We start from the raw sequence: 24,972 nt of genomic DNA, 5'->3' as shown, positions 1-24,972 counted from the left end.
TGCAGAAATGTCCTAAGTATTTTTCCTTTGAGGTCACTCCAACAAAAAATGTGGCGACATTTCGGTTGCTCATTGTGCTATAAATTGATATACAAACAGTTATCCCTCCAGTTATGAAACTGTAAATTGTTCATATCCTAGATAGTATGTGTTACATATAAATTTTTACATTATTTTAAATGTAAGCACACATGAAAATTTTAATTTGCGGTATTGTGTATATTATGAAATTGGAACATGGCAACGTTACCAACAAAATAAGTAATGTAAACGCAATATGTGCAATGTGTTTTTCTCACCACCAAAAGCCGGACTATTTGCTTACTTTCATATGGGCATCAACAATGTACACGTAGCGTGTTTCATGGCAAAAATCTCGAGAGAGATTTTGGCAACCCCCTTAAAGAATAAACAGATGTTCTCTTCTATCAAAGAAAAACATTGGTCATGAAGTGAATGCTCATTGTCCTTAAATTATATAGTTAATAATTCCCCTGTACTTTTTTAATTACATTTTCACCCCAAACAAATCATGTTGTCACTTTGTTGTAGGGGTTACTATCAGGGGCATAGGCATCAATTAGCAGCAATATGTCGATTCATGTTGTAATTGAACTTCTGCAAGTCAGTACAGTTGGGAAAATAGGGACCCGGCCGGGAATTCTAAATTCTAACTGTCCTGGGGAAGAAACTACTGGAGTAGAAGGTGCTCTTACATCTAGGGAGCTCTACTGTGAAGGGGGGATTTATCTGCGTGTCGGGTTTGTCGGAGGTATTTACGTCGAGAGGGCACAATTGCGTGAAGTTCGTCAGAGCATTCACCATTAAAGTTCTTGTAGAAAAGGCAGTGGGATGCAATATTTCGTCGGTGGGACAGGGGCTAAAGTTTAGATGACAGTTCAGGACCTATCAGATTGGCGACTGACTTTTGAACCTTGTCTAGGAGCGAGAGACTAGTGGTAGATGCACCAACCCAAATTTGACAACAATACTCCATACATGGGTGAATGGTGGCCTTATAGATGTATAGGATACTTTTGCGCGTTAGTATCTTTTTCCCCGGTAGAGAGAACCTACCTTCTTCGCAGCGGTCTTGCCCATACACTCGATGCAATCATTACAAGTCATGTTTCCTGAGAGCATCTGGCCGAGGAGTTTAAAGGATGTACTTTCAGATAAAGTAATTGGCCTTGCTATTGGTGGTAGAGAAGGTGTCTTGTAATTATTAGACGAAACGAGTTTAGACTTGGCCGAATTCAATGTGACCATCCGTTTATATCCCCATTCCACTATAGATCGGAGGTCATCCTCTAGTGCTTCTGCCATTTCTTTAGATATGTGTCCATTTGTTTTCCTGTCGTGTCTGTTATAGAGTGTCGTGTCGTCAGCATATATACCCATCTCACAGGCAAATTACTCAGGTAGGTTATTTATGAATATTAAGAATAACAGAGTTCGCAGAAAAGCCCCCTGCGGCACTCCCGCATTTATATTATACTGTTTAGATGTATGACTGTCGAGGGCAACCTTGGTTTTTCTCTCATCTAAGACGGATTTAATTATGTCATGTATTCTTCCAGTGATACCATATGATCTGACTTTCCTGAGAAGAACTTCATGCCATACACTGTACAGAGCCTTAGATATATCTAGAGCAACCGCTCCAACCTCCCCCGCTTTGTCCAGTGACTGCGATATACGTTATAAGATTACAGTCAGGATGTCTGCTGTTGAACGGGATTGTCTTAATCCATATAATTGGTCAGTCAGAAATTTAGCATCTGTAAGGTGATGGACAAGAGCTTGGTTAATCATTGTCTCAAATATTTTGGCGAAAAGTGAGAGGGGGCTAATGGGAAGTTAATTTACTGGTTCAGTTCTTTCGCCAGAATTCTTAAAAACTATTACTACAGAAGCAGTATTCCAGCAAAAAGGAAAGAAAGATTCATAAGGGCATTTGTTGTAAAGTTTGGAGAGAACTGAAGCTACTTCGGCGAAGCACTTTTTTAATAGCGCACCCGGGGTGAGATCATTTAATGACGGCCAGTATCAAAGCCTACTAGAACTTTTTCTCACAGCTTGCCCTGAACTATGTTCAGTTTCCGTTCTGTCGCCTCTTGGATATTCCGACCACTCTTTTGTATCAATTAAGATAAAAATGAAATGTAATAAGTCCCCAGAGGTACCTCTCCATCGTACAGTATTACGATACACTAAGGCTGACTGGAGTAACTTCCGTACATTTATATCTGATCTACCTCTGCATTCCATGTTTAAAAATGATGTGTCCTCTATAGTATCAGACCTGACGGAATGGTTAATTGTAGGTATAGACCGTTTCATACCCTCGAAAAAGTTTCAGCAAAAACCTAACAGCCAGCCATGCTTTTCTCCAGACTGTGCTGCTGCTATTGCGCACAGAAATCACTTTTTCCACTGATTCCAACGTAATAAATGTATGGAAACTAAAGCCGCTTTCAGGACTGCCAGCAACCATTGTGCGAAAGTAATAAAGAACGCAAGAGAGTTGTATGCTCGATCCGTTAAGTCCAAAGTAGCTAAGCAGCGGCTTGGTTCCCACCAGTTTTGGCAAATGGCAAACATAATCCCGAACAAAAGCGTGTGCTCCATCCCAACTATTATCAATAGACCTGAGGTAATCCCGTCAGCATCAGACAACTCTTTGTCAAGAACTTTGCAGCTAATTCTACCCTTTGCGACCAAGGCCGCCGACACCCAATATTTCCTCCTGTATCCGAAAAACAGCTATGTGATATACGTATATCTGTACGTGATGTTGCCAAGCTAATCAAAAACCTTGATTCCAGTAAAGTAACTGGCCCTGACGGTATTCCAATTATAGTACTCCAAAAACTTCAACCTGAAGTAGCGCCCATACTTACAAAACTGTTTAAACGTTGTCTTAAGAAGAATAGTTTCCCATCCTCCCGGAAATTTTCATCAGTATGCCGTGTATTTAAGAATTCAGGTTATCGCTCATCCCCCTCTCAGTACAGGCCAATAAGTCTCCTGTGCGTCATGAGTAAGTTGCTGGAATCTGTGTTAAATACAGAAGCAATCAACCATCTCAACAAAAATAACCTTCTTAGTGACACTCAATATGGTTTCCGTTCTGCTAGATCTACAGCAGATGTCCTTACAGTTATATCGCATAGGATTAGCAAATCTCTCGACGGAGGCAACCTTTCTATGGCAATTGCTCTTGACATATCTAAGGCCTTTGATAGGGTATCGAATAAAGGTTTACCTCATAAGATTCGTAGCTATGGTATAGCTGGAAATGTCTTCTCAATTATTAAATCATTTTTTTTTTCGGATAAGTTCATAAGAGTAGTAGTTGAGGGGCAAAAAGCCGAAGCTCAGAGTATTAATGCCGATGTTCCTCAGGGGTCTATCCTGGGCCCAACTCTTTTCCTGATCTACATTAATGATCTTCCAAATCACATCCTTACATAATTTGTAGACATCTATGCTGACGACACTACCATTTATGGTAGCCCATCTAAGAAAGTAAACGACCAAGTTCTCTCCAATTCTGTCTTCTCTTATCTTGAGCCCGTAGTACAATGGGGAAAGGAGTGGCTGGTTACTTTTAATGCATCTGAAACCAAGTTTCTCTCTTTACATCCTCAACATTCTGATCAACGTCTGGCATCAATTGAAATGAATGGCTCTCGTCTTAGGGAGGCCTCAAGTTTTGACAAGCTTTGGGGCTTGAACATTACTCCTTATCTTACATGGAACACGAACATCAAATCTGTTGCGAAGGCCGCTTGACAAATGGTGGGATCTTTGTATCGGTCCGGTAGATATATCACTGCTGATGCAAATCTCTATCTATATAAGAGCCAAGTACGTCCAAAGATGGAATACTGTTGCCACATCTGTGCAGGAGCTGCTAAAAAGGACTTGTCCGGCCTTGATAGAGTTGAAAATAGACTTCGTAGCCTCGTAGGAGATGTCCTTTTCTCTTCCCTCAACCTCTATCTCACAGAAGAGATGTTGCGAGTTTGTCTCTGATGTATCGTTATTTTCATGGAAAGTGTTTTACTGAGCCTCAGTCTATGGTCCCCCTCGCCTAACTTTCACAAGAAACACCCGTCTAGCTGTAAACACTATCAATAATTCCCCCCACTCTTTATCTGTGCCTAAACCTAAACGTAGATCCCATGAACAAAGCTTCTTTCTTAGAACTGCACGCCTGTGGAATTGTCTTCCGTTTTCCTGCTTTCCGGCTGACTACAATATGGTTGTGTTCAAGTCTAACGTAAATAATTTCTTGATAAGCTGTTCCATATAAGTTAACAAATTTACCAAATTTTCATTACTAATATTACTATATTGTCCAATTTCTACTGTACACTCTTTAACCCTTATCTATGGGTGGCCTCTTGACTTTGATAATGTTGTGATGCCTATGTAAAAAAAAGGTCCACATGCTTTGCAGTGTCAAGATTTCTTATGAGAGCATGCACCTGAGAAGGGGTGATTTTCAGATCGCCTAGTGTGGCGTCTGTCCGCAAATGAAAGTCAGGGAGGGGGGTTGCAGGGTCCAGTGTGGAGTTGGAGGCAAACCCACTGGCAAGCATGTTAGCCTTCTCAGTTGCAGAGCAAACAACCTCATGATTGTTGGTTAGTGGGAGGATTGTTAATTTCCCATTATTTACTACAATGCTGTAGATTTTCCAGAAGTCGCGGGTTCCTAATTTCTGTGCTTGGATGCGTTTTTTGGTGGTTTCAGTAAATGCTCTCTTAGCTGTCGATATTTCTTTCTTACAGTTATTCTGGCTTCTATATACTACTCTCTGTTTGAACTGGACTTATGTCGGTTAAATCTGCTGTACGCATGCTGCCTTTGCTGGATGGCGACTGCACAAGTAGAAGTAAACCATTGGGGAGAGTGGCGCTTGCTATAAAATTTCCGTGTTAAACTGTAATGTATTTATATCTTCAAACGATTTGTGTCAAGAAATTTAAAACTTTATTTTCGAATCCTGCGCCTCTAGAACTTTTAATGGTTTAAAAATAAAGGTGACCATGAAGTGGGTTCTCATTGTACTTTAAATTAATACAGCAATACGATCTCCTAGATTTTTAAACTGTAAGTAAAAAATAATATTTTCCTGCAAGTTAAAACATGATTTTCGATTTATTCGTCTCCTACAACCTATAACATTAGTTATTGTTTAAGGATTTCATTAACGATGAAAGGTGTAACCTTACAGGAAAATAACAAACGTAAACGCAAATACATCTCAATAAACTGTGTATTTATTTAATGAATAAATCTTATTATTCGCTGATGGAGAAATCGCCATGTTGGTCGTTGTTACGCAAGAAAATGCAAAAAGTAAACGTCGTAAGGTTTTGAACTGGTAAAATCTGAATACAGTAATGTATATTTTCATGGAATATTTTTTGGTCTACTCCTTTCTGAAAAAGACCCCCAAAATAGATGGTCATAAAAAGGTCGTGATTGCACTTTACATTATGAGAGAAAAGCGATCCTGTAGATTTTGAAAATTTAAGTTCTTAATATGTTAGTTGTAACGTGCATCCAGGAGATAAGCGCCCGCGTGTTTGCGTGTTGTGTGGGTACGTGGGAGAGACGGATGAGGGGAAAAAGACTTACCTCGAGACTAGCTCAGCGTTACCGACCAAAAAAAAAAAAAGAAAGACCAAGATGGCGACCGCCGTCTTTTGTAAAGTATGATGTCTCGCAAAGTCACACGAGTTCTCGGAATATGCAAATTTAGCCGGCCTAGAACGACGATAAAAGCGGGTGAGGGGAAAGACGTGGGGCAGTGACGATTGAGTTGGCTGGGGAATCGTGTGGCTGTTGCTTCTTGTGCCGTGTTGAGGATATCTTACCGTGTTTAAGAGAGAGTCGGGCGCCATCTTGAATTTGTCCTTACACTTTTTCCTTACAGAGTTGACTGGGGAATCGTGTGGCTGTTGCTTCTTGTGCCGTGTTGAGGATATCTTACCGTGTTAAAGAGAGAGTCGGGCGCCATCTTGATTTTTTCCTTACAAGCTATTCCGGCCATTTGGCCTCTAGGACTATGACCGAGTCGAAATTTGACAAAGCTCATACCCGAGTTTGACGGGTCCACGTCCATCGTCGACTGGGTTGAAAGGGTCGAGCTGACCTGCGACCTTTGTGAGGTGAAAAGGGTACACACTGTCATTCCCCTGAGATTGGCTGGGGGTGCCTTGAGTGTATATCAGCAACTCAGTGCTGCCGAAAAGGGAGATGTCACCGCAATTAAAGCTGCGCTGTACAAGGCATTTGCCATGGATCCTTGTACGGCCTATGAAAAATTTGCTTCCCGAAAACTTCTACCGGAGGAAAGCGTGGACGTTTTCTTCGCTGAGTTTAAGAAACTTTCAGTTCTGTTCGGTGGAGGAGTGTCGGAGCGGACGCTCGCGTACGCGTTTGTGGCGGGCCTTCCCACTCGGGTGAAGCAGCTACAGAGCCTCAACCAGCGTTTCAACAACGACCATGGAACACTTGATGGAACGTGCTCGAGCCATCATCAAAGATGAGGAGGACCTGGGGGAACCAGTTGTGATGGCGACACAGACAGGCCAGATTGGCGCTCGGGAGATTCCGAATCAGAACCCTGCAAGCAATGGGAAATGTTTTCGCTGCGGCCGACGCGGACATTTTGCAAGGAATTGCACCAACAGGGGGCGTGTGCGCTGTTTTAATGTGGCGGTTTTGGGGCATCTAGCCCAAAACTGTGCGGGAAACTTATCAGGGAAGAGGACGTCAGCGCCGCCCTGCTCCCCGAGCAAAATTTGAACAAGGCGCAACCAGTAATGACCGTCTACGTAAACAGGATACCCTGCTCAGCACTTCTCGACTCAGGCTGTTCGCATACTATAGTGAGCACCAGGCTGTGTCCAAGTTGGACTAAGAGGAAGATCAAAGTCACCACGATAGGAGGCGAGACCCAGACATGCTGTGGAGTTGGAACTGCCAAGATCTACACGGACACCGGTGCAGCCACTAAGATCAATGTGCTCGTGACCCAAGGAAATCTCCTGGGGTTTGACCTGTTGCTCGGATACGATGCCATCAAGGCGCTGGGGGGAGTCGCAATTCATCGGGATCGAAAGGTGCGATTCTTAGAGGCCCCAGTGTGTGCAGCGCTCCATATCGATCGGCCAGATTTTACAGTAGACTACGACTCGCGCAAGAGGGCCTGGATTGCATCTTGGAAGTGGACCGAGGACATGGCACCGACTAAACTCAAGAATGGGGTTGCAGAGTACCCTATACCCAGTGAGGCCCGAGCAGAATACGAAAGGGAACTAAAGGCGTGGATCCAAGATGGCTGGTTAATCCCCTACCCTGAGGACAAGCTTGGGCCTCCGAAGGGTCTAATACCCTTGATGGCAGTAGTCCAGCATAACAAGTCGAAAGTACGGCCCGTGCTAGACTATAGGGAGCTTAACAAGCATATCGAAGCCTACACTGCCGATGCTGACGTATGCGCCAGTAAGTTGAAGGAATGGCGTCAGAAAGGCACTAATGTCTCAATATTGGATTTGCGAAAAGCCTATTTACAAGTGCGAGTTGATGAGACGTTGTGGCCGTTCCAGACAGTTTGGTTCCAGGGGCAGAGGTACTGCCTTACACGCCTTGGATTTGACCTAAATGTGGCACCACAGATCATGAAGACTATTGTCAACACAGTATTGTCCCAAGAAATGCCCATGAGGGACTCAACGCCAGCTTACATTGATGACGTATACGTCAATGAAGATGTACAGTCTGCGTCGTGTGTCAAAGAAAAGTTGGCTCAGTTTGGTCTGGAATGCAAGAATCCCGAACGTTTAAGGGAAGGAGCACGTGTATTGGGATTGGATGTTTATGAAGAAGATGGCACCCTACAATGGAGGCGTGGCAGTGAAATTCCAAGCATCCCCCACCTCGTTACAAGGCGGACCGTTTTTTCTTGGTGTGGAAAACTTGTTGGTCACTTACCGGTCTGTGGCTGGCTCCGCGCAGCTGTTGGTGTGATTAAACGCAGAGCAAATTTAACAACCACGGGTTGGGATGACATATCCGATGATGTCCTACTAACTCTGATGATTAAAGAGACACTGGAGAGAGTGAACAAGCAGGACCCTGCCTGTTGGCGGTGGTGTGTTAACGGAGACAACGTAGGTGTGTGGGTTGATGCCAGTTCTTTTGCGTTGGGAGTATCGTTGGAGCAAGGAGGAAACGTGTTCGAGGATGACTGTTAGCTGCGGCCCGTAACAGATTCTCGGCATATCAACCTGGCAGAGCTGGACGCTGTTGTAAAGGGGGTAAATCTGGCCCTGCAGTGGCAGTCTAAGAAGTTGCCCTTGTACACAGATTCTCTCTGTGTCTACCACTGGGTGTCTGACACGCTTTCAGGACGGACACGAATCCGTACCAAGGCAGCAAGCGAAATGTTAATACGGAGAAGGCTAGACACGCTAAAAAACCTGGTATCTGAGTATGGGCTATCACTGAGCGTCACTCTGGTGCCATCACATTGTAATCGTGCTGACCAACTGACCCGTGTACCTCACAAATGGTATGAAGCCGCGAAGATGGGAATGGAGATTACTGCTCGATCTTGTGCAGTTGCAATCGACCCATGTCAAATATAAAAAAAATTCATGCACAGAGCGGACATCCGGGTATCAAGAGTGCCCTTTATTTTGTGAGGCGTGCATACCCAGCAGTGACCAAGATGGATTTCAGACAGATCGTCAGAAATTGTGAGGCTTGCCAGTCTATTGATCCTGCACCAGAGCGATGGCAGAAGGGTCGCTTGGAAGTTGAGAGTGTGTGGCAGCGGCTGGCCATGGATATTACCCATTACAGTGGCAAGCTCTTTCTAACTCTCATTGATTGCGGGCCTACGAGATTTGCGGTGTGGCGGCAGATGACCAGACAGGATTCAGCAAATGTTGTTCGCCACCTATCATCCATTTTTTTCGAACGAGGTGCGCCGGAAGAGCTCCTGACTGACAATGATGAAGCGTTTTGTAGCCAGAAAGTCCGGCAGTTGTTAGATGAGTGGGGCGTCCGACTACGGTTGCGATGTGCGCATGTGCCGTCAGGAAATGGCATTGCTGAAAGAAGTCATCGCAGCATGAAGAGAATTGCTGCCAGGAAGCGATGTACTATTGCGGAAGCAACATATTGGTACAACATTACGCCAAAGGACGGGACGTCCCCTTCAACCGCACCTGCGAATGCTATTTACACGTACCGAGTCGGAGTGAAGGGAATCAACACTACGCAGCCAACCGACAAGGGAACATATAACAGATATGAAGTGGGAGATCCAGTGTGGGTGCGGCCTCCAGGAAATCGGTGCACCGACAAGTTTAAGCAAGGACACATATCTGGAGTGATTAGCCAGCAGTCTGTTTTGGTCGATGGAACCCCACGACATGTGCGAGATCTTCGCCCAACTACCGAGGTGCGTCATACAACTACAGAAGAAAGCAGTGAAGCGTCTAGCGATGAGCTGCCGATGCACGGATTCAGTGAGCCCCTTCCAGAGACTGATAGCGATACTTCATCTGATGAGGCGGAACCAGATCCAGAGCCCGAATCTGAAACAGTGAATGTACCTCTTCGCAGAAGCACACGCACTAAAAGGCCACCCCCCAGTGCTCTCTATGTGATCATCAGATCAGGGGGGAGTGTAACGTGCATCCAGGAGATAAAGTATGATGTCTCGCAAAGTCACACAAATTCTCGGAATATGCAAATTTAGCTGGCCTAGAACGACGATAAAAGCGGGTGAGGGGAAAGACGTGGGGCAGTGACGATTGAGTTGGATGGGGAATCGTGTGGCTGTTGCTTCTTGTGCCGTGTTGAGGATATCTTACCGTGTTAAAGAGAGAGTCGGGCGCCATCTTGAATGTTTCCTTACACTTTTTCCTTACAGAGTTGGCTGGGGAATCGTGTGGCTGTTGCTTCTTGTGCCGTGTTGAGGATATCTTACCGTGTTAAAGAGAGAGCCGGGCGCCATCTTGAATTTTCCTTACATTAGTTGGTTGTGATGTAGTAAAAAAAAAAAAAAAAAACTAACGTAAGATTTGGGGCAGATAAAATTATGAATACAGTATTGTATCTGTACACTTAAAAGCAATGTTCGCAATTTTTAACAACGTAATGTGTGGGCTTTGTATTTGACGGGAAAACAATGTTTGTTATAATCGCCATAATGCATTTATATTAACTGTTCGTTTATTAAAGTAAGAAAGGTAAATCGACATAGTGGAATTTTCAGAAATCAACCAATTAGAATGTACGGAGGTAGGTAAGAGAGACATTATTAATATGTGTAAGGGAAGAATATGTTATATCTATGCACAAAATAACCAGTAACGGGCAGAGTGAATTAATTATCGTAGGGATAATAGAATAGAAAACGATGCAATCTGATAGCCGTGTTCAGACAATATAACTATGCTTAAAAATTGGGCCTTCTCCCTCTAAATATAGTGATATCGTGATGGTGTAGTTCGTAGGATGTTATGTAGCATTTTCTTATCACCACTGAATGTGTATATACTGGTAATCGAAAGCTACATAATAGGCTAGATGTAATTAATATGTATGTGGTTGAAAACCTACGAAACATTGGTCCAGATGGAATGGTTATATAGGACAAAACATATTTAAATATTCCATTCGAGAGAAAGAATATATTCACAATTTCTTTACAATGTTCGAGAGCTAAACGAGTACCGTTACGTAATAGGGGGTTGTCGAGGTATATTAGAGTCCACAGACTAGCTCGCACTGAAGAGTATAAGTACTCCGACTACGAATTATTGACTGCCGAGGCGGTCACTGCGAGCTACTAGGATACCTGGACATTAAAGGGACTTTCTTTTGTCAATGAGAAATTGGATGGGGATGAATGGTGGTTATATTGATTACCTCCTCTTTGATAACCCAAACTATAAAAGCTCCACATTTACGTTGTTTTACTAGACGAGTACTAATAGTCATAATTGATGATAAGATGGCAGTACTTAATCCCTTATCCTGTTTTATTACAATCACTATAATTATTTAGAGAGCAAAATTTTGTTTTTGTGGTTGATTGCAAATCTTTTTATTATTTTTTTGTGGTTGACTGCAAATCTTTTTATTATTTTTCTGTGGTTGATTGCAAATCTTTTTTATTATTTTTTGTGGTTTATTGCAAATCTTTTTTATTATTTTTTGTGGTTGATTGCAAATCTTTTAATTATTTTTTTTGTGGTTGATTGCAAATCTTTTTTTATTATTTTTTAGTGGTTGATTGCAAATCTTTTTATGCTTGTACCCCTGAAGTAATATCTCACCAGCTACGCAAAAACTTCTATGCAATTCCAGCAATATCTGTTATATCTTGGAATTTTCCATTTTTGTGTTGCATTAATTACCTATTTTTTTACATACTATGATCCAGATTTTATTGGATGCATACGTTATGTTATTATGCAGAGGTTTTATAACTCTTTATTCATAACACCTACTCCTCATGTCTATTCTAATGGACGCTATATAAATAATTGTATATACCTCCTCGTTTTCAATATATGTTCTACTTTTCTTCAATGTTATAGTCATTTATTTCATGTGTTGAGCTGACCTTCAACAATGGTGACTAGTTTACGAAAGGACAATACGGAGTAAAATCAATGGGAGGAGTAATTGAAAAAAAACCTTGGTAGTAGAGGAAAAATTATTACTTACTGGCCGCAACCTTAACAAATGTCTCGATGGCGTTGACGCATGCAGAAAAAAGTGCAACAGGTACTTAGAGACGAAGCAGTCAAAAAGTTATGTTATCTAAAAGTCGTTAAAAGACGACTAAGCATTAAGGATTAACACTAGAAAAAATTAAAATATGTTGTTACACCAACAACCGTGGCTTTGAATTTATACAAAAAAGTAAGCCGCATCGAAACACCTTAAAAATTGTTCGACTTCTAAAACATGCATTTAATTTTCTCTTGTGCAATAATGACGATTTTGCCTCTGATAACAAAGCAAAATGTTCTCGTTAATATATAGGAACAGAAGTACAGTAAAAAAAGAACGAACATTGAACAATTTCTAAAAAAAAGTATAAAAACGTTTTTGTGTGTTGAAAATGTTGTATTCTATACTTGCCGAGATTAAAAAAAACAAAATACTTCACAAAATATAAAAGAATATCAGAAGTTAAGTCTCGCGGACCTAAGGCTGATAAAAGCAACACACAGAAAAAAAGGCGTAAGTTGATACATTTTCTGTTCAACTTATATCATATCTGTTGCGTATATGAATTAAAAGTATATTCAGTGTTGCATATACATTATATCTAAACATGAAACAATTCATCAAAGTGATAACCAAAGTAACAGCAAGAAAGTCAACAGTATTATAATGATTAGTTGACCCTATTAATAATGGAATAACAGATAATACAGGAAAAATTTTGAGAAAACAGTTGAACGGCTAAAAAAACAGGAAGAACGGTTCGCACTCCTGCAGTAAGAGAACACGAAATATAATCAAAATTAAAAAGGTTAAACTGGAATTACACAAAGAAGCAATATCAAGGTCCGAAGAAATGCAAAACAAGCATTTAGAAATTCAAACGTTTAACCTGAAGAAATTAAACAACAATCAGTGAAGTGAAAAAAAATCTACATATTTAAATAACACAATACTTAATTCGCTGGACCCTTTCCACTACACACCAGATGAGGAGAAAACGATTGAGTCGTATTAAACGCAGTATGAGGATGTTTTTGCCACAGACTGTGAAAGCTGGACAAACTCAAGAAAACTAGGTACAGCGAAACAGCAAATTTGTAGATTTTATACTTCCGCACCAAACCAATGAGCGTTGTTATGCATGAATATATTTTAATCCACTGATCGGTATTACTTAACATATGCGTCTATAGTAAAACTACATTGTAACAACTTTTTGCAATCACAATTTTGGGGTAAAAGAAAGGTTTACCCGTTTATCCGGCAAATCGATTGTTGAAATTAGGTACAACTCTTTACAATTATAATTTTCACACAAAACATCTATCATCTAAAAACATAAGTCATGCGGACAGTTTATCAGGTTCAAGAAGAATATTTCGATAAATCGAGTATTGCAGATATCAGAACAAATAATCAAAAAATGTAGGAGATCTATTAAATATGTGACGGTGTTTTATTATATAGTGAGAGGGATGTAGGTCCGAATATGTTGGAGGAAAGAATACTGCAGAACTGCCACATTGGTTACCCAGGTATCAATAGAATGAAAAGCGTAATGTATATTTTAAAAGTATAGATGTGGATATTGTAAACAGGCTTCATCAAGGATGTGCGTTAGCAGAAAAAGCACCACCCATAGTACACAAACCATGGTCCACGACGGATCCCCCGTGGAAAAAATTACAGATTTCGCTGGGCCAGCAGAAAAATATTACTACTATAGTGATAGATAGTGTTACAAAATGACCAGAAGTGCGACGCTCCCAGAAGCCAACGACCAATATCACAACAACTGCTCTGCATAAACTCTTTGCTCGGTGTGTGAGTTATACCAAATTAACAACGTAAAAATGCCGTCGTGTCTCCGAGATCGAGCGGGCCGAGGAAAATTTGTCGACACCTTAAAGCACTCTCAGGAGTTCCAAGGAAGAGGCTTGAGACATTCTTACAAATGTACAGGATAATGCAAAACCGAGAACACCGTCAAACGTGTCACCAGCTGAACTAATTTTCGCCAGAAAATTTAAGTCATTGTTTGACAAACACTTGCCGAAACAGAACATTTTTAAGCATATTAGGCATTGATCATGCCCGGAACAGAGGCATCTTTCAAGTGCTACACAAGTAACGTCGAGTTCTTGAAGCGATCGAGAGAGGATAAGAAAATCGCTGACCTGATTTACATAATTAAAGGGCTGAAAAGTACTCATAAAATTCACCAGACCATACTAAAATGTTACGTACATGGGCATGAAGATAGTATACCGGATAAGTTAGAATATACGATAGAATTAATTTATAAAACTTTTAAAGTAGAACCTCCTCAAAATACTCCCGAACCGAGAAGATCCAGTAGGACACGAAAGTTCACGGGGTCATTGGATGTGAATCTAAAACGTAATCGATATTACAAATTTACAGTTGACATATACATATGAAGTAAGCAATTACCCCATCATTCCTATTCCATATATGAAGCAATTTGAAATCCAAAAGGGACTCCTAGGCTTGGGAGGAGCGTGGTTTGGTAGGATCTACCTAAGTAGCATGGGAGGGTGTACACAATATAAATATGGGTGTTCCTGTAAAGACGGGAAAACCACAAAGAGAGATTAAGCGATAGAAAAAAAGTTTGGGAGTCGACGACGATCAAGTGGATACTTTTCAAGGGTCGGTCTCCCTATGACTATACCAATGGACGCTACGTAAATATTTCTTTATATTTTCTTGTGTTTAATATATCTGTGCTAGGGTGCATTTGTGTCGTTGATATATATATTCCGTGAGTTCGGCCGACCTTCAACTATTATAAACTTTTCTCAGCTTTTATATTTGTTAACTTTATAATTCCCAACTATTAATCCCTACTATTATGTTTATCATGCACATTCAATGTTATAAAATCAAAGTACTACAACGAGGTGGTTATCGTGTGTAGTTTACAATTAATTGCTCTATATTACGGTTATTTATCATTATGGCATAGCTACTAATATATATTTTCACACTTATTCTGCTTGTATATATATATATATGTATATATATATATATATATATGTGTGTGTGTGTGTGTATTGTCTATTTGTATTAAAAAAACTGTTCTTCATTATGTTTTAATGTGTATTAAATTTAACTATCATTCTATTTTTTATTATTATTTGAAGTTTCTTCTAGTTACTTATTTATATTTTTTCTTTATTTTTCATTCGTCATTTTATATTTATTTTTGTTTTAATGATCACTGGCCTTATTATAATAATAAAAGTAATCCTTCATATAATTAAACTATTAATGCAATTTTTATTTTATCTTATTTATATTCAATTATTATAAGCCTTTTTTTTGTAATTTGCCATATATATTTTATTTATATATTATTTTCTTACTGTTATTTTTTCAATGATTTCTATGATCCTAATTATTATTTTTCATTTAATTTTCAACTTAATATATTATTATGTCATATTAACTATTTGTATTAATATTTCTTATTTGTTTTGTGCAAACATTTAATAAAAATAAGTTATTTTCATAATTTAATTAGTAATATTAATGTCTAAACTTTAAGTAAAGCACCTAATGACATTGTCATATAAAAACCACTGAATTCAAAATAATACTGCCTTTTACATGCTTTTATTTAACAAATAAATCCCACTTAATAATGTTTATGTGTTAATTGATTTCATTAAGGAGCATTTCTAATTTTATCTTCGGCTAATTTACTAAACTTCGCCTAGCAACATCCGCAACCCTTGCTAAACACAATTCTTTTTTTATACACCTATCCTCTTTCCAATCTGTGAGCCCCATACACCCCTCCAACTTACACTTTTTCGTTAAATGATTCCAAGTAAATCTTGTCCTCCGACACTGATAATCATTTGACATCTTTCCATTCGTATTTACCCGTATTTTTAATATGTGGCGTAGATATGCCCATAAACCTTTCTCCCCCTTCCTGAAATTACATATATATATATATATATATATATATATATATATATATATATATATATATATATATATATATATATATATATTTACCAGTGGTGAAAATATCGGACTAGAGTTCTATATATATAATTATATATTTTGTTCCTTTTGAATCTCGGATACCGTAGATCACGGACTGATGCCACCATCCCCGCACGAGAATTCCATCCTAAAACACAAGTAAACACAAAGCAGACGTATATCAGATATAAGCAAATCAATTTGTCTATAAAATACGGTGTTTTCACATTCAAAACATCAATTAATATACGTAATCATTGTCAATTTTAACTAAAGCAAAACGCTTCGAGTGCAGATAAAGAGAAAACTATTTTCTGTCTTACATCAATTTTCCGCGGCTGTCGCGACACCCCGGCCGATTACTTTTTTTTTTTTTTTAATATCGAGCTGTTATAGAGGACTGCTGGCTGTACTTTCGTACGAAGAAATGTGTGTGTATATATATATATATATATATATATATATATATATATATATATATATATATATATATATATATATATAATAGTTTGGGAGACCTAAGGAGCTGTCTAGAGTCGTCACGTTATGTGGTGCCGACATGTTTTTAATTGCTATCGATCTTTCGTGGTATGAGCGTCGGTCGTCTTTATTTATTATATGCCCTAAATATTTGATTTCGTGTAAACAAAATTCGCATTTGTTTTCGTTCACCTTGAATCCGTATTCGTTTATTCTTGTGAAAAATTGCCTTTAGATGAATTTGGTGTTCATTTATGTTATACAGGTATGCGCAAGCACAATCTATTCCGTTCAGCGTCGTATCTATTGCGTGTTGGAAAATCGCCGGCGTGACTTTGATCCCGAAGGGTGGATGCTTGTATTTAAACAACCCTTTGTGCGTGTTAATGCATACTATCTTTGAGCATTCTTCTTCCATCGGAATTTGTAAATAGGCGTCGGACAAATCTATTTTTGACAAATATTTGCCACTATTTAGTCTGGAAAATATATCCTCAAGGCTTGGTAAAGGGTAGTGGTGGTCTTTTAATTCATCGTTTACGTCCGTAGAAAAGTCTGCAAAGACTCGAACTTGTTCCGACTTTTTTTAACGTACATTGTGGGGGCTGCCCAGAAGCTAGTTTCGAAAAAAAATCATGTTTTTTCGAATCCATTTAGCTCGCTATTTTCTTTAGCTCGAACGAAGCCTTAAATGTATTGCATTTTCCCAGACCAGTAGTAAATATTTCTGGGAATTTCTTTTAGATCGTTTTAATATTTTCTACAAAAAGCGTTCATTGGTTTATCCCAAATATTGAATTTTCTAATCCAGTCAATTGCGAGTGAGTTCTCACTTTCTTTAATTACGACAATTTTTTATTTCTTCGTCGTGCCATTTAAATTAATGGGCAGGATGACCTTTCCTTCGAATTTTGTTTCGTCTCCTGTCACTGTTCGTGCACCTTTACTTGACTTTTGAAGTGTCGGTTTACCCAGCTTTTTTCCAAGTGTTGGCGTTTATTAACGACAAATCCGATCCAGAGTCAAGCTTAAATTTCACTTGCTTGTCGAAAATATTTACTGATACATATTTTCGTAAATTGTTTTTCCATTTTCGTTTGTTCTCATTTGGTGTACTCTATCTTTTCTTCTGTAGCAAACAGTCTAATGCCCAACATTGTCGCAATTGCAGCACCTGCTATTTTTGTAAGGACAATCCTTTTCCAAATGTTTTTCATCACATCTTCTGCAATGATTACCTGATACTGTATTTTTATAATTCCTTGGATTATCGTAATTTCGTTTGTTGTAGTTATTATATTGACTATTATCGTAATTTCCTTTCTGTAGTTATTATAATTTTAGTATTTATAATTTGAGTATGGTTTAAATTTGGACTTGTCTCAAAATTTCTTTGTCCTGAGTATCTGAAAGGTGTTTTAACTTTCCTAATGTACGCCACTCCTGCTTCTTCTATATCCCTAGAATCTCTTTTAGTGATACTGCCCCTTGGCAATATTCTGCTAATTTCTGCATTGTTAGCCCTTGCTCTGTCTCTAATTTTCAGAGAACGCGTCTTCGGATCTGATTTTTTGTGAATACTAGACCCTGTGCAAAGATTAAGCATTTGAAACCGTTCACCGTGAGTTCCTATAATTTGAAGTTGTCGCAGTTTTTGTTTACTACTCAACCGTATGTCAGGTAGTCCTGCTCATCATTTTTCTTAAGATTCATACGTGACCATCTCAAGAAGCTTTACGGTCTCAGCGACATCGAACTGATTCGTTCCCCTTAGTAATATGAAATCAACACATCTGCAATGCCCACTGGTGCCAAGCTTTCGAAGTAATAAACTTACTTTCTTTCAATTTGGCCAGTTTCCGCAGTCTGTTTCGAAAATATCTTCATACCTCTTGCAGTATGAATCAAAAGTTGTATCCTCTTCCGGTACGTATGTGAACATATCTATTCTGTTAATTATAGTGTTGGAGAAGGTTGTATTACTTTCTTGTATGGAATTAGCTGTTAATCTTTCTAATAGTTATTTCTGTTCAAGCTGCATCTGCGCGAACCTTCCTTCCTGCCTTTCTAGGCATTTTATGAGTCGTTCATTTTGTCTTTCGTCTCTTTCTGCGTATAGCTTTTGCTGTTCTTTTTGTAAGATATGCTGATTCTGCATGAAGTGTGTCATTATTTTAGCAAGTCCTCCATCTTATATTTTTCAAAGATTAGAAAAACCAGTCTATTTTACTAATTCACTTTTTACAATAACTACGAAACACCGTTTTTAGGTTCGTTTTTTTTTATCAACCGAATTCTATCGATATATTTCTTTTGCCCTTTTTCTAATTGAGGGATAAAAAATGTATTTTATTTTTTTCTCTTAATTCGTTAAGTTTTGTTCATGCACAAGAAAAATCCTCTCTTATACAGCTGACAAAAAATCACTTTTCTCCTTGAAGACACTTTGCATAAATAAATTCACGGTGTATTAACGAAAACACCTTTTTTCCTTTGACTTTCGTAGTCACTTTGAAATTGTTATTGGTATTTTCCTTTCAAGTATCCAGTGTTTGAGTAACTCGTTCGACAATTTTGTAGTGACATTCGTTTGTTTTTCTTGTTTTGAGTAAATCTTCGCTCGGCAAAATTTTGTAGTTTCTTCGTTTGTTTTTCTGTTGTTGTTTTTTCGACAGTGATAACTTTCCTCGTAAACTATTTTCGAATACTGTGGTTGTGTCTAACAGTGAATTCTCGAGTAAAATTTTTCAAAATCATTGATGTAACTGCTGTGTTCAAACAGTAGATTTACTTTTGTTTTGAGTAAATCTTCGCTCAAGTACGTATTTCTAGAACACCACTGTTGAGTTTAGTAGTGGATTTTCCAGCGTAAGTCTTTTTCGCATTTTCGAGGCCACTGTTGTGTTTACTAGTGGATTTTCTTCTGCGCAAGTCATTTTCCTCAATTCTCGATGCCGCTGTTGTGCTTTAATAGTGGATTTTATCCCATGTAAGTCTTTTTTTTTTCGAATTCCTGTCGTCACTGTTGTGTCTGCACAAATAATTAACAAGAAGACGGAAAGTAAAGGTATACAATAATATATTAGGAAGAAAAGTTATATACATATTTACATGTCTTCAGATATACTTAAGTTGGAGATATTCCGGCAGGTGGCGTGTTGCATGCCTTAATGGAGATAACATAGGCATCTTGCCTATTTGCCGGTCGTTGCCGAACTCTCCCGGTTTTGGTGATTGATACCTTTATAGATCTCATTCACACGCCTATGTTAATTAGTAGGGTTCTCCACAACATATACATGTATATATATATATATATATGTATATATATGTATATATATATGTATATATATATTTATATATATATATATATTTATATATCTTTATATACATAAATGTATATATATATACATTTATATGTGTATAGTAATATATTTATATATTTTACATATATATCTACACATCACTCTATCTTTCTATGTATCAATCTCTTTCTGTATATATATATATATATATATATATATATATATATATATATATATTAACATTTATAAATACATATTTTCTATACATTTCTTACAGTTTAAAGGTTCTTTGAAAATTTTGAAAAAACTAAATTAATATTAAGATTTAAATATTATATTTTAAGCTAGCAGTAACTGCATTGTTCTGGTTAAGCGTGACCCTTCTCGTAAAATATTTAAGTAAGGTTGATGTTGTTGTTGTTGTTGTTATGGTTTTGGTTGCTGTTGTTGCATCCCGACCCCAACCTCCTTATGTAAGGAACGACTTTCGGCATATACACTCTCAACTTTATATGGTAAGAACGACTATCTGGATTTTAGGAACGGGCTTTTACAGAGTTTATGCAGTTTCGCTATTTTTTAACCATCAGCAAGTGGATTCAACTGAAATTTTTAAAACCCGCTAGATTAGGGAAAATAAATCTCAATGTAATATTTAGTGTTTTGTAATATTTTTCGTTAGAAATTTAAGAAACCGCTAATACAAACCAAAGATATCTCCCCAAATGAAAATATCAATATTTTTGCTTCCTTTCTTAAAAAGAAATACTTTAACTATATAGTATATGTAATATTAAACATGTTCCGTGTTTTTCACCACATATGTCTGGAATTATATTGAAGCGGTTAGCTTTTCAGAAGGGCTTCAAATTTTATCAGCTTGTTTTATTTGATTTTCAGAGAAGGTATATTTTGTTTGTAAGAAGTAAATCATATAATAGAATGGAGGTAATAATAAAAGTTTAATTGAAATATATAAAAAATTACACATCACAATAATTTCGTATCTAAATATGAAATACTGCCGAATAAATTCTCTATAAATAAAGGATTAATTACTATTTTCAAAAAAAAAAAAATTAAACAAATCCGCAAAATATGGGCTCCTAATATTTTTTTATTATTAAAAAAGTGGAGATCGGGAAGAGTAGATAAAATAGGAGAATTATACATAAGGGAAAATAACACAAGACAAAGATTATATATATATATATATATATATATATATATATATATATATATATATATATGGGGTGAATATTAAGTTTGTCCATTTGGAAAATAATAACTATATTTGAAATAGAAGAGGGTACTTTGCATTCTTCCTGCAAAAAATGAGATTTTAACATTTTAACATGTAAATATTTCGAATAAATCATTTTAGGTTTCACAGCGGGACGTAATTTTTTTCATATAAATTTTATATAATAATCCCTCATTTCTAGGGTGTTTTTACTTACTAATCATTAATATATATGTAGATGTCAGTCCGTTTCGTAATGTTGTAAAACAACACGAAATCCCTTTAAGAAATAAGACATGCAGAATTTATTTCGGCTTGCAAAAGAAACAAAAATGAAAAGCTAAACAACTAAAATATTAAAACGCCTTTGAACGCTATTTAATTGGGATTTTTAAATTAGGAATGCCATATTCGCTAATTTTAAAGTCTCCTGTAATAATCAGGTTTGTTATCTTATTTTTACTATTCCAAATATAATTAACGCTGGAATAGAACGATCATATATTAAGGTGAAGAATAGTAAACAGTCGAGAAATTGTAAAAATAAGTAAAAATCAGAAAAGCACATCAAATGCAGTTAAATTCAAAAATCTTTTATACGTTATGTAACTTGGGTTAAGCTCTTTTTATTTCATTTTGTATTAATAAATGTTTTTACAAACATAACTTGTTGCTTGTCGTTTAACTATTGTAAAGTTTAATCTTAGAAAATTATATATAAAAAAGTGTGACTAATACTAACTCTAAATTTTGGCGTGCGACTCGAACAGAAGGTTATTGGTAGAATGAGACATTTATTTCCAACTTGAGAAATTAAGCGTCCTTAATTAGATTAAGTGCCCAGTTGTTTATATTTTATTTAGTGCGTAAAGAACTCTTTGAACAACATGATTTGAAATTATGGAAAACACTGTGTTTAGTACGTTAAATGTACTGTATCATTTGGTTTATTTATATTGCGCTGTTTTTTTGTTGTTTTTAGCAATTTCTGCTGGTAAATTTTATACAATAAAACAAAGCGAAACAATACTTATGCATAAATGGGGTTCTTAGAGCGTATTCTAATGTCGGGTAGTTTGTTATACAATAAAAGGAAAGCATCTAAATACAATGAAATTACGGGCGGCTCCTAGGGGCGAAGGGTTATTACAAAATACGTCCAATTAAAAACCAAACGCGCTTCCGATTCAGGCAGGATGAGTTGTCACTGTAGTTTGCATAAAATTTATTTTCATGAAATATGATTAAATGAGTAACTTAAAAAAATTGTAGCACGGCTGATCTCTCTCTTTCTCTCTCTCTATCTCTATCTCCAACTGTCCCCTTCTCTCTCCCCCGCTACCTCTCTTTATCTTAAGCTTTGTCTGTCTCTCACTTCCTTCCCCTGCATCCACCTCTCTCTCTCGCTGTCTCTAAATTATTATCTATCAATAAGAATATGTAAAAGATTTTGTAAGTGTATGAGTCAGATAAAAAGTAAAGAGCGGAAAAATCCCAGTAGAGTAGGAATGAGTAGGAATTTTTGCGGTCTTAAATGGGAGCGGTGGAAGTACAGGTAAAACGGGAAAGAGAAACTACTTCCTCTATAGATGGTGATTTCTCGGAACTCACGTAAGATTTTATTATCACGCCTAAATGTGCATATAATGCGGTGCAAAAGTTACGTTAGGCATTCACAAATAGTGTAGATATAATAAATTTGTATGCGGCCTCTGTTTTTATAAACCTACAGTATTTTGGTCCAGAAAGGAGAAAATGCGCCCATTTTGTAATATATATATATATATATATATATATACATACATACATACCTACATACATACATACATACATATATATATATATATATATATATATATATATATATATATATATATATATATATATATATATATATATATAACCGCGTCGGCTCGTAGAAAAGATTCAAATTTAATGCTACTGGCTTACATTTATTAAAGTGTTTGTCTCTTTTAATATATCTAAACATTTATTTCTAACACTAATAACGAGACATTATGTGTGTGTTTTGTTACATGTTTTACATAATATAATATTTATATGTTCATATTAAATAAAATAATATAATGTTTATGCTCTCTCATTAAAATATTAAAGTAATGTTTGTAAAATAATTAAATGACTAGACATACGAGGGACTGCACACGTAGCCTTACATTTTATTAAGTCTGATCACCAGCTTCGATTGCATTAGCAAAAAGAAGCACATTATTTTTCTGCTCTGCAAATATGTTATTTACGACGCATTGGTCGCTTTTAATTACATCGCTTCAAGTAATGTCGGCGAAGTGGCGAGCCAGGACGACGAAGGCAACGTGGACACAATGAAGACAAGCACAGAAATATGATTAGGTCTCGCCGAGAAAACCGTTGCTTTCACCTATTAGCGTCAAGTAATGGACACTGTCAGGCTAATCTACTTTAAAGGGGACACATCGATACGAATCAATATTATTTTAACAAGGACATGTGCTTTCTGTTAGTGAGCACGCACTCCATTATATCATTTGCTTCGCGTACCAATACGACCGGCTAAGCATCTGGTCTAACAGAAATAAAATAAAGTTCTCTTGTTCTACGTAGGAATCGTTGATGCGTATTTTTTACGTAGGTCGAAATCTTTTTGTAACTGGCATGTTACAAAGTTCATAAACATGTTTAGATAAAACAGGCATTATACACTTCTCTGACCTTGGAACCTTATATACTAAATCTGTTATATATATATATATATATATATATATATATATATATATATATATATATATATATATATATATAGTATATTCCTCAATCGTGTTTTACTTGTACATTTTCTTCATATAATATCCTCTTTTAATATTTACTATCGTATAATAAGACATTGTGATTTTAGTCTGGTCGGTTTCGATTATCTCTGTCAATACGTCAGTTCATTCTTTTTTTGTGTAAGTGGCCAAAATATTTCGGCAAAAAATGCATTATTTCGTTGAACGTTCAATATTCTACAAAATACTGTTGTAGAAGAAATAGGGTTTTACTGAAAGAACTACTTATTAAATGACTTCTCTTATTTAAATAAGAAGTAAGCTCATTGTAATTTTCAATATAAATGCCCGTCAGTGATTCTATCGGTTTGTTTCGGTCATGATTTTAAACGTTATTGTTTTAAGCATTGTTTTAACAAGCGATTTTAGTTCGCCAGTTACCTCAGTTCCGAGTGCAAGGTTTTATGACCAAACTGAATTGCGTACAAAAAACAAACGGTAAAATACAAATCAATACATTAGGGTAATCTGATAATGTTTTATAATTAACATTAAATTGTGAAAAATATCTTATTTAAACGATACTAACATTATGAAATAACATAATTTCTCATTTTCCATTTGGAAAATCGAGATATTATAAAACGAATCACATCTACTTCTACATTATTTACCAAAATTGCAGTTATCAATATTTTGAATGTTTGACCCAATCCCCTCTAATTTAAACTATGACAACGTAATCTTCGCATTAGCAATTATATTGTTATAATCGCCGAAACAGTATAATTAAATAAAGGGTATACGATAATGAATATAAAAATTGTTTGCTCAATGTCCGGTAGATAATTTGAATCTTATATGTGTAATAGTGATGAGTACGTGTGTGTGAAGACATTACTTTACTATATATGATCCACGATTTTTTTATCTACATACTTTAAATGTAGTATACAGTGTATTCAGACATGTGGAAACGTTTTTCATCGGTTTATATCCGAAAAAGCTTAGAAGTTGCCAAAATTAAAAAAAAAATGTTTTACGTGGACGTCATCGGATTGTTATCAGTTTGCCAACTGCTTAAGGAACAGATGTTTATATAACGAATATTTTTTTCAAACATTTTTAAACCGTAACAAGATTGTGTAGTGGTTATCGTACTAGCTCATCGTATGTAGGTTTTTATTTCGATCTGCCCTCGAGAAAGTTTTTATTTACAAATACTGAACTGTTTAAACATAACATATCTGCAAGCACATGTGAAAATTCATGTATTAATTAAAATATGATATTTATGCATATTTTACAAACGGGCAACGCCGCCCGGCCTGCTAGTAACTAATAAGATTCATTAGATTAGCAAATTATCCATTAATA

This window comes from Euprymna scolopes, chromosome 27 (assembly GCF_053919585.1).
Source record: "Euprymna scolopes isolate OS-2025 chromosome 27, ASM5391958v1, whole genome shotgun sequence".
NCBI classification, from domain to species: Eukaryota; Metazoa; Mollusca; class Cephalopoda; order Sepiida; family Sepiolidae; genus Euprymna; species Euprymna scolopes.
This window is presented reverse-complemented; position numbering follows the sequence as displayed.